Consider the following 12,704-nt stretch of genomic DNA (forward strand, 5'->3'; position numbering starts at 1 on the left):
GGTTGCTATGAATTGTGCAGAAACAAGTCTTTATTTCCATGGAAAGTGTCATGCTCTTGCTGGGTGTTGCCCTAACTGGTATATGGGCCAGGGTCCTGGGGGTGGTCAAATACTGAAGGCTCATTTTTAGGTTGAGCCTAGACAGCGCATGCGCTGTCGCGAGACCTGTAGTAAACAGAATATGGAGGGTAATTTCCTCTGCCGCCTGCCATTGGTTAACTCTGGCATTGCTCTTCCTAGCTGGCTTATTATTGGCTGTCGATCCGATACGTCACTTCCGTTTATTCCAAAAGCAGTACTGCCTAACTACAGTTTTTGTCTGCTTTCGTGGTTCATGTGTCTCCGAGAGGAACTTTCTTTTATGATTTTTGCAGCCCAGCATGCTGAGTTGCAGCATGACACACTCACTTGCATACATAATCAGCACGGAGTTCGTCACGAACGCCGCGCTGTTAATCATAAATAATCAGCACAGCGCTCGTTTTGGATAAGGCGCGCGGCGAACAGGTAAACAAGTGCACCTTGCCGAGGGCTCGAGGATAGACTACATGTATTTTGCGGTGTGACTTTGGGAATTCAATCTACTTTTTCGAAGGCACTTACTTAACTGAGAAGCAGCGAAGTTTATCTGTAATAATAGCACCACAGTATACTACCAGGAACCCCAAAAGGACGCCACAGCTTCTCATGCCTTAGCTCACCAGGGTGTCATCTTCCACCTGCACGTGCTTTAGTGCAGCCCATTCCCTGCCTCACTCGGACGTCGCTGCTTCTAGTGCCTTACCTCCCACTTGTGTACCCCCTCCCCACGTACTGCCTCAGACAGGCATCACTGCTTTCCATGTCCCCTGGCGTAGCAAAGATGCAATGGCCAACTGTGCAAGCTAAGAAAATGCCGCCATCCATCCAATGAATGGGTAGGATGAAACTATACTTCAGGTCCCCCACCCTGCCGGCAGGTCACCGGTGCCACTGCACCCGTAGCTAGTCTTTGCTGACCGTCCCTGCTCATAATGTCTTAGCTCCGAGAGACGTCCCTGCTCTCAATGTCATTCCAGACACTAACGCCCTTGCTTTCAGTTCACTGCCTCACACAGGACCCCTGCTTCTCATAACATGCTTTAAACGGGCTATCTGCTCCTATGTCCCTACCTCAGACGAGCACCTCTTCTTCCCGTGCCCTACCTCAAACCAGTGCCCTAGCTCAAACCAGCACCTCTTCTTCCCATCCCAACCTCAAACCAGTGCCCCTTCGTCCAATACCTTACCTCAAACCAGTGCCTTTTGTTCCCATGCCCTACCTGAAACCAGCAACCCATCTTCCAATGCCCTACCTCAAACCAGTACCCCTTCTTCTCATCACTACCTCAAATCAGTGCCCCTTGTCCAATACTTTACATCAAACCAATGCCCTTTCTTGTCATACCCTTCCTCAAACCAGCACCTCTTCTTCCAGTGCCCTACCTCAAACCAGCGCCCCTTCTTCCAGTGCCCTACCTCAAACTAGCGTCCCTTCTTACAGTGCCCTACCTCAAACCAGTGCCCGTTCTAATGCCCTACCTAAAACCAGTGCCCTTTCTTCCAATGCCCTACCCCAAACCAGAGTCGCTTCTTTCAGTGGCCCACCTCACACGAGCGCCTCTTCTCCTAGTGCTATACTCCAAGCTAGCGCCTCTTTTTTCCATACCTCACAGGATCGTCCATCTGATCTCGTAACCACGATATCCCTCGGGCTGCATTTCACACTTCGGTAACCTGCGGTGAAAAAAGTGCAGTTAAAGTTGCATTCTTCAGAATCTTCCACACAAAGTGCAAGTCGCTGCGTTTCCCACATTGAATGCTTCCTACAGATGAGCTGAGTCTGCACACCTCCTCCAGAGAGTGAGAGAGAGGGAAACAAGCATTTGCAATGCAATAGGTCTCGCATTTACGCGAGTTTGAGCTATTGACATTGTAAATGACAATGCCTTTTATTTTTGTTTTTCATTTTCAAAACATAAATAAAAGGCATTGTCATTTACAATGCCAATAGCTTAAACTTGCGTACATGCGAGACCTATTGTATTGCAAATGCTTGTTAGGTCTGGCGTTAGCCAAGACCTTTTGCATTTACTAAAATTGAATGTGCAATACAATAATAGGATCTTTTACTGGGCCTCTTTATTCATTGGCATGCTATTGTGTTGTTCACATTTTTCAGCCGCCCATAACAGCATACAGCATGGGGCAGACATTGTACCCTCTTCTCCCATTGGCAAACTTCACTGTGAGTGACATCATTCTGCCCTTTCACAAGGAGCACATCCACACACAATGTAGGGCCTTTAGATGCAGAGGGCTACTATTGTAATGTGTGCTTATTTTTTGCGTTTATCCACATTTGTTTAGATTGACAAGAGCCCATGACCTACCCTAAGAGTTTTTAAAAAATCATGACAAAACAAAACATACATTGACAAAGCTAAAAGACTGGCAGTCAATGTCAGACCTATTGGTTTTGCCAATGCTGGTTTCTACTTAAAATTGCTGCAGCACCTTTTAGGTTTTATTTATTAAATGCTGCTTATGGAACCCATGGGCACTATCTGAGATACACAGCACATGGACTGTCAACAGGGATAAAAGACGAAAGCAACGGCACCAAGGGGCATATCAGCAAGCGGCAGCGATAATTATCGCTGGCCGCCTTTAGCGTGCTAAATCCTAATGCCGCCTATCGCCGGATTCTATCGCCCGGTCAGCGCAATATTTACAACGCGCATCGCCGAGGCGATAGAAATCCCGGCAATAGCGGCGATAAGCAGGAAATATCGCTGGATTACCAGCGATATAACAAAGCGTTAGGGAAACATTGTAAATAGGGAGAAGTGGACTTAGCATTATGATCCACCTCCCATGCAATATATAGCTAAGTTGGGAAATTAGCAGGCGTAAGGAACCGGCGATATACCCGGTTAGCGCTACTGTTAATGACGCTAGACGGGTTAGCGATTTCCTAGTAAATAGGGAGAAGCTGTGGTTAGCGATTATTCCCGCTGAATTTCAGTCGGCAACGCCTACCTCGCATCTCATTAGCGATGCGAGGCGCAAAGAAAATGGGCACAAAGGCATGGATTCACGTGTTAGCGTGTCCATGCTGATAGGGCGATAGAATTATCGCTGCTTTTCATCCGAAAACTAACGCTAAAGCGGCGATAATTCTACCGCCGTGCCTTGTTGATATGCCCTTAAGTTCTCTTTACAAATGACACTGTCATAACAAAGAAGTAAGAACATGGTTGTGTTATGTGGAAATAATGGGTCTGTGCATTCTAATTGCTGTTTAACTGCTGAACCATGCTAATTAGTCATCTGATATTTTCATTTGCTGCAATGATAAAATAAACAGAGGTCTTGTCTTCAAAGAAACCGTTGTGGAGCTGGGGATGTCCTGTAATAGCCTGTGTATGTATCACTTTATTGCCTAGCCAAAGTCCTAAAAATCCTGAGCAAGGTGGAACAAGCAGTTTACAACTGTTGCAAATCACAGTTCGCAAACATATAATTCCTTTGAAAGTAGGACATGAAAATAAATTTAATGGTCATCATTATTAAACCTCTTAAAGTTAATGAAGGGTTTGCAGATAGCGCCTTATATTGCTAGCACATGTTTCAGTAAAAGGTTCATTAAAAAAATCATTGTATTCTGGAGATTGTCCTTTCCATTTTTTATTTGAACCGATTACAAAAATGTGTCTGATAATGAAAGCCCAGATCGCAATAGAAAATGCGAAATGTGGCAATGTCAAATCTAAGCGCGCTGCACACGTATGCAAGAAAGATGCAGGTAGCGACTTTTAATGCTACTAGAGTCTGATTCTAATGCATTGGGCAAGAATGCAAATGACATTCAGAATACAATAAATATATTGTTTCCCTCATGTACTTCCCCCCCATCTTTTTACTAGCCCTGTCTCTTTCGCGCCAGCTTGCTTTTCTCCCACCTGCTCCACATTGCTCTCTTTCTCTTGTTCGCTCTCCCCTTTGCCCACTTTACTTCCCCTGTGTGTCCTCTGTTTTCCCCAATCTATGCTCTCTGTGTTTCTTCCCCTCACCTGCTTGACAATGTTGTTTCCACCTTCCATCCATGCCCCCTTGCTGTTTCCATGTCCTGTTGATTTTCCCCTGTGTTTCTTCCTCCATCCAATTAAACAAAATAAAGCATTTGCACGCTTTTTTCTTTTTAGTTACTGATCCAACTTGGATCAGTAATTATAAAGGAAAAAAAGTGGTGGTGTCATTTTGAAGGCAAATGCATGGACGTTGCGCATGCCTACAAAATAATGCGGCTGGGAATGGCGTATGTTTTTTTTAATCCTTTAGCCACGCTGCACACCAAGCAGGATGCTGTGCAGCATGACTACAACCATTCAAAAAGCCAATGGGTTCAAAAGGTGAGAACTATTGGCTTTGCCAGTGCTTGTTTTTAGGTCTTACCTACTAGACAGTGCAAGCCATCGGCTTTGAGCCAGCCCATTGCTTACCATAGGTTGGCAATATTGTCACTTTCATTTGCTTGCTTCTAATTCTATAGCTTGACTTGACCATCTTGTGTTGGTCCCTCCCTGAAACATAGCTTTTTAAATTGTCCTTCCTCAGCTCAATTTCAGGGGACTAATTTTTTCTTTTTCCTTAAGCACTCTTTAGGAGCGCATGTGTTTTTCCACTTGCTCTTATGTGCTTCTTCCCCTTCCCTTCCGTGTTGGTCCTCCCTCTAGTGCTGCTTTTCTCCACCCCCCCCCCCCCCGCCGACTATGAGTTGCTTCCCTCGTACTCTGGCTTATCACAACCTTTGACTCTCCCCAGATTGGGCATCATTGCCCTTCTTGAAGTCTATATACTCTGAACTCGTAAAAAGATTGGCTGGGCTCACCCAGTCTTTCTTACAACCCTGCTACTGGAATGCTGTTCCTGATACAAAATCTTTTGGCTGGACTCTGATATCTAGTGTGCAGGCAAGTGAAGCTCTTTTAAATATGTTGGGTGCAGACTTTCACTTCACTCTTTATTGAACCCTCACCCTCACCCTCTTTCACTGTATAGCATGAGTAGTAGCACCCGACTGCACATACATGAAAGACAGTGCATATTTTCTTGCACCTTTGCTTGGTGCACAAATTTTACGAACAGGGCACATTTGTGTGCTGTGGATTTTGCAGTGTCGATGTCTGGGTGGATGGAAGGACTGTAGGCCCTGAGGCAGCAGGGTCAGCCTATGGCATCGATCAGAGTACACTATTCCTTCACAGAGGGCAATCGCAGATAAGACCACAGCTGGTTAAGACAGAAGTGAGCTTTTTGACATGCCTTCTGTGTCAGAATTCGCTCCTTCTGCTCTCATGCCCACCACCAGGGTGCCTACTTGTGGGACTTTCCACTGTTCTAATAAGCTTCTGGACCTTCCACTGTATGTATGTACTAATTTCCTGGCTCTTGGCCACTATTTTGAAATGCCCATCCATTCCCGATCCACGCTGGATTTTCTGGAAGCCAGTCTGCTCTTGCTAAAAACTCCATTATCTAGGTTTCCCTACTCACTGCTTCGTCTCCACTCCTGCGGGTCAATGATGGGTGGAGGATTTCAACACACCTGGGGCTGGCAAGTGCTAGCTTGCTCCCACCTGATCACAGTGAACTCTTTTAAACCCAGTTCCCCTCAGTCCAGAGAAGGTCATTGTAGTAGTGTTCCTTTTTGACAGACTCCTTGTCTCCAGAGTTCCTAAGCTATAGTTAATGCTTGCTTCCTGTTCCTGAGCTGCAGCTATACATTGTTCCTTGAACTAGCACTTCTTGCAGTTCTACCTTTATTCCTAGATTCCTGAGCCAGCACTATTTTAGTGCACCGTTGAACTCTCTCTGCTGTCTCATTTACCCTTTTCCATTTGCCTACATTCTTTTTGTTCCCCTATGTACCAGTTTCTAGTTTGCTACCTTCCTATTCCGGCTTTCTTAGCTTCAAGTTCCCTTGTGTGGTTTGCTGTACTTTCTTTCTGCCAAGTGTGCCCTTTGTTTTACTTTCTTTCCTGTTAAGCATTCGTCCTTGTTTGCTCCTTGTCCAATTGTGACTGTGTATTTAGTTCTACACCATTGCTTGTTACCACCTTGCGTGTTCCATTTTGATCGCCAGGACCCATGGACACAGCTGCCAACCTAGGTGGTCTTTCTTGTCCACTGTGAGTATTGTCTTTGAGTTACTTTTACAACGTCACCATAGGTATCAGCTCCACAGACCCTGCCTCTGCATGTAGATCCTATTTGTGGGTATTTACAGTCAGTATCTGTAACAGCAATTTTGGGTGAGGAACCTACTGAGCTTGGAGCTACTGAGTGCTTTACCCCACATTCCCTTTATTGTTAATGTTGTTATATATATGTCTTGCACGTCCATCCTGGGCATCAGTTAGTCTTAATGCCAAATTGGCTCTTGAGTGCATGTCCTTTCTGAGCCTTAAGCCTCTTGTTCCCTTGTGCAGAGCTTACCCTTTGGATCCCTTTTCTCTTCTGACCTCCTGTGTGATCTTGGGCAGCTCTGTACCCAATATTCTGCCTACTTTGTCTATCCTTCAATCAGTCCTTGTCATAGTCCCTGACATTCTGGGTCAGATGGAACAGGAAGATAAGTTTTTAGCTGATGTTTCTTCTGATGTCTTGAGATCAACTCATGTGGCAGTTTGGTCAGCTTTTTTAGCCAGAACGAATGTCTTGATTTCTAACAGATATAGGTCTGGTAATACTTCCACAGAAGAGAGTTGTCAATATTCTGTCTTACATCTTCTCTCATACTCTTCTCCAAGAGCCGCTCTAGTGTTACAGATAAGGGGAACTGGCAGCACTAATATTTTTGGGCCCTTCTGCCAGGTTTAATTTCCACATGGTTATGAGATATAACCTGAGCTGTTGGAGCTCAGTATTTCACTATCATTTTCTTCAGATCCCAGTAACCCAAAGAGTTTGAGAAACTTTGACATGGTGGTTGGATTCTCTGAATCTGTTAAAAAGAGTCCCTCTGTGTCATCTCTTTCCAGTTATCATCATGACAGATGCCCGCAAAAGAGTAGCAAGAAAAATAAAATACCCCCCAGTTTGACTGATATATAGTAATAAATGTGCAAGTAAAGTGAGTGCCATTCCTATGAAATGCCATGGAAATTGGTGCAATGTTACGAATCTAAGAGAAAGATTTTAAACGGATTTGGCCAAAAACACCCATTTACCTGTACGGGCTTATTTCTCTCATTCATCCTTTCCATCTTCTTTCTTTCTCTTATGCATCTTTCCATCCTTCTTTCCATCAACTTTGCTTTTTTTATGCAAGTTCATTCTTTCTTTCCATCTTTCTTTTCTTCCGTCTATGCTTCTCTCATTCCATCTGATCTTTTTCTTCACAATATCCCTTTATTCTTATCATGCTCATGTTGTTCCTTCACACCTTCTTTGCGTTTTTTTGTATTCCTTCCATTAATTAATTATTTTATCTCTTCTTTCCTTCAGTCACTAATCCTTTTGTCTCACATTTCTTTTTTATTTCAATATATTTTTTTGCTTTCCTTCTTTCTCAACTTTAATTTTTCTATTTTTAATTTCATTGTGCCTTCCTTTTCTTCTTTCCAACCTTCCTTTTTTTGCCTTTTTCCTTCCTTTTTCTTTTTTTACATCTTTTTTCCTTATTTTGCGTGTACTTTGTACTCTCATTCCTGCATGCTTCTTTTTTCCTTCCTTCTTTCATTATTTGTACTTTAATTTTCTTTCCTTAATGCTCTCACTTCATTTGTCTAGATTATGTTTTCTTTGTCATTTTAATATTTTTCTTTCTCGCAGGTCTGGCTTGGACGAAATTTAAACCTTTTAGACGTGTAGTGATAAATCTGGCCCTCAAGTGAGCATAAAATCTGCAGAACAAAATAAAGAGCATAGTGTCTTATACTGAGGTTGCATCACACCTGCAGGATGCAAAGCTCCCCCACCTTATGCCCAGGGCTGGACTGGCCGTAGTTGGCACCCAGCATTTTCCCAGCGGCCTGGAAGGGTGGGGGCCGGTTTTTGAGTGGTGGGGGCCATATATGTTACTTGGGGCCGGTTTTGAAGCAGTGCTGTAATATCGCCCCCTGTAACAAAAGCAGCAGCAGTGCTTCTCACTAGCACCCTGCCCCCGGCCCCCTTTCCCCCCGGGCCGGTCTAACTGAATTGCCAGGTAAGGCTCCATATGCAAAGTGGATGTCACAAGGGCATAAGAACGAGCTTTAGGTTTTTGCAAGTTGCTCCGACTCCCTCAAGTCTTTCCTGTGAGCATCAAAGCTAGGGGGCATATTTATGTGCCCCTTAGTGGCGCTCTTGCGCAACGCAACGTGTGCAATGGTGCCTGCATTGGAGCTAGGCAGCCCATTGTGCGGCAGTGCATGGGAAAGGACAGGAATATGCTTTATTTCCAAAATACAGCGCATTCCTGCCCTTTCCCAGTGATGCAGCGCCACAAAGTGACTTTCTGCGCAGCTCCACTCTTTCATAAATATGGCCCTATAGTTAGTCAGCCTAATATCTGACCTGGTAATGCTTTTGGGGTTAAGAAATAAGTCTGGAGGCCTAAGAGCACAAAACATCAATTTGACATAAGTCAACCATTAAACTGGGGTACCCCATCCAGATTCAAAAAGTACCTTATGATGTCCTTATTTAGGGATGTACTCTCCAACACCCAGAGAGATAACCATCTTATCAAAGGTCGAAGGGTGAGGACGTCGGAGGTATAGCTCAGTCCAAGCTCCTCGTGGGCTTACCTAGTTAACCTGAGCCTTGCGCTGGTTTGTCATATAACCATTTCACCAAACCTTGTACACTTTGAGCATTACCAGCCTTCCTAAACCCAGACTAAAATATTTTGATAAAATAACTTGGTGGGCTGAGCACACTTGGCCTGCAAGTTACAGGTTGGAACCAACCATTTCAAACTTTTATCCTTCAAGGCTTGGAAAGCCAAGCCTTATCAAAGCTTTGCCTCCCTATCCTTGTTGCATTGTAATGTGTGTTGGTCTACTCACTATTAGCTCTGTATCTGCACACTGACCTTTGTTTTCATTTTCAGTCCCAGTGCTAAACACCTCCATGTGCCACGATGACACTGTCATTGCGTAAAGCTGGATGGAAAAGTCGAGAATCCATGAGTTTCATTACTTTAAACTCTCATTAAGGGGAAGAGGAGGAAACACAGGGCGGGAAGAGGTGATGGCACCAGGGTTGCCATTTTGCTCTCTCTAGATTGTTCTCAGGACGGATGGGTTTGAAGTGTTTCAGCTGTGCTCATTTGTGCTGCGTCCTCCTAGACTTCCTCGGCCTCCTTTTTGGGAGAGAGGGGCGCAGCACAGATCACTGACTACTCGATTTTATGTGAAAAAGGCCACTTTATTGAAACAGGTACACATTACAAAACATTTTCCTGGTCATTTTGCCTTACAAAACTAAAACCGCACTGTACAAACCTAAACTATCTATTTTCCTACCTCCCACCCCTAATGTCCACCCCATGCACCTAACCCGTACCAATCTACTACCTATTGTACTGCAGTTCTACAGTTTGTAACATTAACTTTTCCCTACAGCCTTTGACTGTCTCTATTAACACCTAACCCCTTAAGTTCCTATACGGGACTTATAACTTCCTACCTATTCTGGGTGAGAGGTTGTTCACCCCCTCCCTTTCAGTGTGGTTTGCTAATGACAATAAAACTTATGTAACAGCATGCAAAAACCTTTCAGGCCACCACCACCCAGTAAAAGGCCTGCCTGTTGACTTTTTCTGCCCCCCACACCTCACTGTCTTCATGTACCCATATTTCCATCTAATATTCAACATTCTCGCCAGTACCTCTCTCAATTCCTGCAAGTATAAGTCCATACCAAACCTGGAGAGATGCACCCCATCTCCTCGGAAAGACTACACCTTTTCATATTTGATGTACGCATGCTCAATTCGCCCAAAGCCCTCATCTCTGCAAAAAACGTTCATCTCCTTGTTTACTTTCCTGTGTACCCTGTCATTCATCACCGGCCTGTTGGCCCCTCTCCAGCTCCATCTTGTAATAAACTTTATCTATATCACAAATCATCCTGCTTGATTTCCAATAAATCCCGCTTCATTGCACGTAACAGCAGCACATTCTTGTCTACCAATAGGCCGTTATCCCCAAGGTGAATAACTAAAACATCCGAGCACCTTTGCATGCCAATATGCCGTTCAATCCACCCAGTAACTCTTTCCACTGCATGCCCCCTATTCCCCATCATTTAACCGGAAACAGGCAACGGTTAAAGCCCACGTTCGCTCCATGTCCCCTCTGTGCCGCTTGCCTCCCTGCCCATTTTCTGAACGAATGGCTCACTACTCAAATGTAAATGTCCTCAGCTTCTGGGCCCAGAACGGAATCTGAAACAGATAACAACAATTAATACTTTAAAACTGTGGCCCCCAGCTCAACCATCAAACCCTTCCAGCCACACATTTCTCTGAAGGCAGTCTGAAGACCATCTTCCCAGCTGCATAATGGCCTCACGAGACCATCCCCTCTTGCCAGCGCCAATCGCTACCCCAATGCGGAATGAATGGGTCCCATACACTGCCTCCCGGAACCCCCATACTCTGTAAGGCTTTGTGCAGAACCACCAATAGCTTCAACAACATAACTGGGCCACTTCCCACATGCCTGAAAACCTCCCTGCCTGACACTCCTGATACTGGTCACCACTTGTTACCTCAAAATTCTAGGCAGTGGGACGGTAACTGGTATATCGGCAGAGCCATGCTCCTGCCCTTCGATCTCCTGTCCATATTAGAGTTACCCAGCCATATTACTAACCTACCTTCCCATCAAGCAACGTCCTCCCAGCACAACCCCTTCCATCCCCTCCCTCCCAACAGTTCAGAGACCAGAAATGCACCAAAAAATATCCAGGACAGGAGCGTGGTTAACAGACATGCCTCCCCGTCTCCACCACACACTACCGGCAATATGTGTAACACCTTGCTAAAAAACTTCCATGACAAGGGCTGCCTCTTTGTCCCTCATGACGTGCTTCAGAACCCATCCTTTGAGCATTTTTTGTGCAGTTCCCCTGCAGATGAAGCATTTACCCATGAAGGCAATTCACACTAGCTTCCCTGTTATAGCCACCTGTGACAACCCCCTTTCAGTCAGCGTCTGTATAAATTGCACTACATCTTCTGTCCGTCTCCACCACATCGGTCTACGTTGCACCCCAGATTCCAGAAATTCGGACTACGCCTTATCATATGCTCTTCTGGTTGACTCAGCCAATGACCTTACCACCAGTTGTAGCATCCTTTGTTTCCTATTGTCCACTGTTCCTCCGGCATCAGCGTCTTGTGTCTCTCCACCTCTGTGGCCAGTCCATGAAATCTCTCCCACTGTGAACGAGACAAAACCTCTGTAATGTTCTTCTCCAATTATCGTCCATGTCATGAGTTAAGCAAAATGTCATACCTCAGACATCCAAGCACAAATACCCACAATTACTTCAACACCTGAGCATCCATGGCTGACTTCACGATCTGGATCACCGCCATGTTATCCACCTTGAACAACACCCTAAGATGTGCCAGTTCCATGCCCCAAAGATGGGATTGCTAGCACCAGTGAGAAGAATAAAAAAGAAGCAATGATCCTGCCCCCTGACTTCCATTCCACTGACAATTCCTTTGCACACCACCCCCTTGCCAATTCAGACCAAAATTCATCCTACATGCATTGTCTCAAAATCTGTACATCCCAATCCGTATCCACCGGGCTGCACAGTGGAATCCCGTTGAACGAATTAAAAAAAGAAATCCCACATGCGAAGATCTTACTTAACCCTCGCTGGCAAATGCCTGTTGTGATGTGGCAATGACAAACCCAATATAACCATGCACAACCGTCTACAATAAGTCCTCCCTGCTCGTACTGCTCTGCATTCAAAATTGAGGTACCCCAGTAGCACCTTCACCTCCCTTACCCTCACCTTTTGCCTCCCCAACATCTCATACAAAAGGTCCTGCATTATCTTTTTTTTGTCATGCGACATCCACACTTGCATCTCCAGTGAGTCAATCTCAATCCTTAGAAACCAAAACACTGTACTGGACCCACTGTCTATTCTGGTGCCAAAGGGACTCTTATGTCAACCATGAGCTTTTGAAAACTTACCAGCAGGTGCTGGCAGTCCGCTCAGCTGAGTTGACTAATGAAGAAAATATCATCTAAGTAGTGGGTGACCGACTCATGACCAGAGTGCCATGTAAAAATCCACTGTAGGAAGGAACAGAAACATTTGAATAGTGCACATGATATGGTAGAGCCATCCATGTACTAATGCCCCTCAAATTTTATACCTAGCAATTGAAAGTTTCCCGGGTAAACCAGTAGCAGCAAGAAGGCTGACTTAACATCACATTTTGCCATTTCAGCCCCTTTTCCTGCCCTCTCTACCAGGAACATCGCCAAGACTGTCCTTTTACTTTCTTAGGCACTACCCCTATTCGTAAAACACAATCAAATTGGCCGTTGGCCAGCTCACAAATAGGCCTGCCATTCTACCCCCTAGGATTTCAATCTGCAGTTTATCCCTCTGCACCTGCTTGTGCTCCCTGGCGGACCTCAGGGTTTCTGACCATCCCT

At 45.0% G+C, this 12,704-nt stretch overlaps 1 long non-coding RNA gene across 1 annotated transcript in view; it reads right to left on the minus strand.

The window, feature by feature from the left end:
- Positions 1-11,455, minus strand: part of LOC146797755 (uncharacterized) — a 141,771-nt gene extending 130,316 nt beyond the window's left edge. Inside the window, exons 1-2 of the long non-coding RNA XR_014968525.1 lie at positions 11,355-11,455; positions 1,688-1,755 (exon numbers count right to left, since the gene is read on the minus strand). This is a non-coding gene — a long non-coding RNA (uncharacterized LOC146797755). The remainder of the gene's footprint in view (positions 1-1,687; positions 1,756-11,354) is intronic.
- Positions 11,456-12,704: the final 1,249 nt, after the last annotated feature.

This window comes from Triturus cristatus, chromosome 9 (assembly GCF_964204655.1).
Source record: "Triturus cristatus chromosome 9, aTriCri1.1, whole genome shotgun sequence".
NCBI classification, from domain to species: Eukaryota; Metazoa; Chordata; class Amphibia; order Caudata; family Salamandridae; genus Triturus; species Triturus cristatus.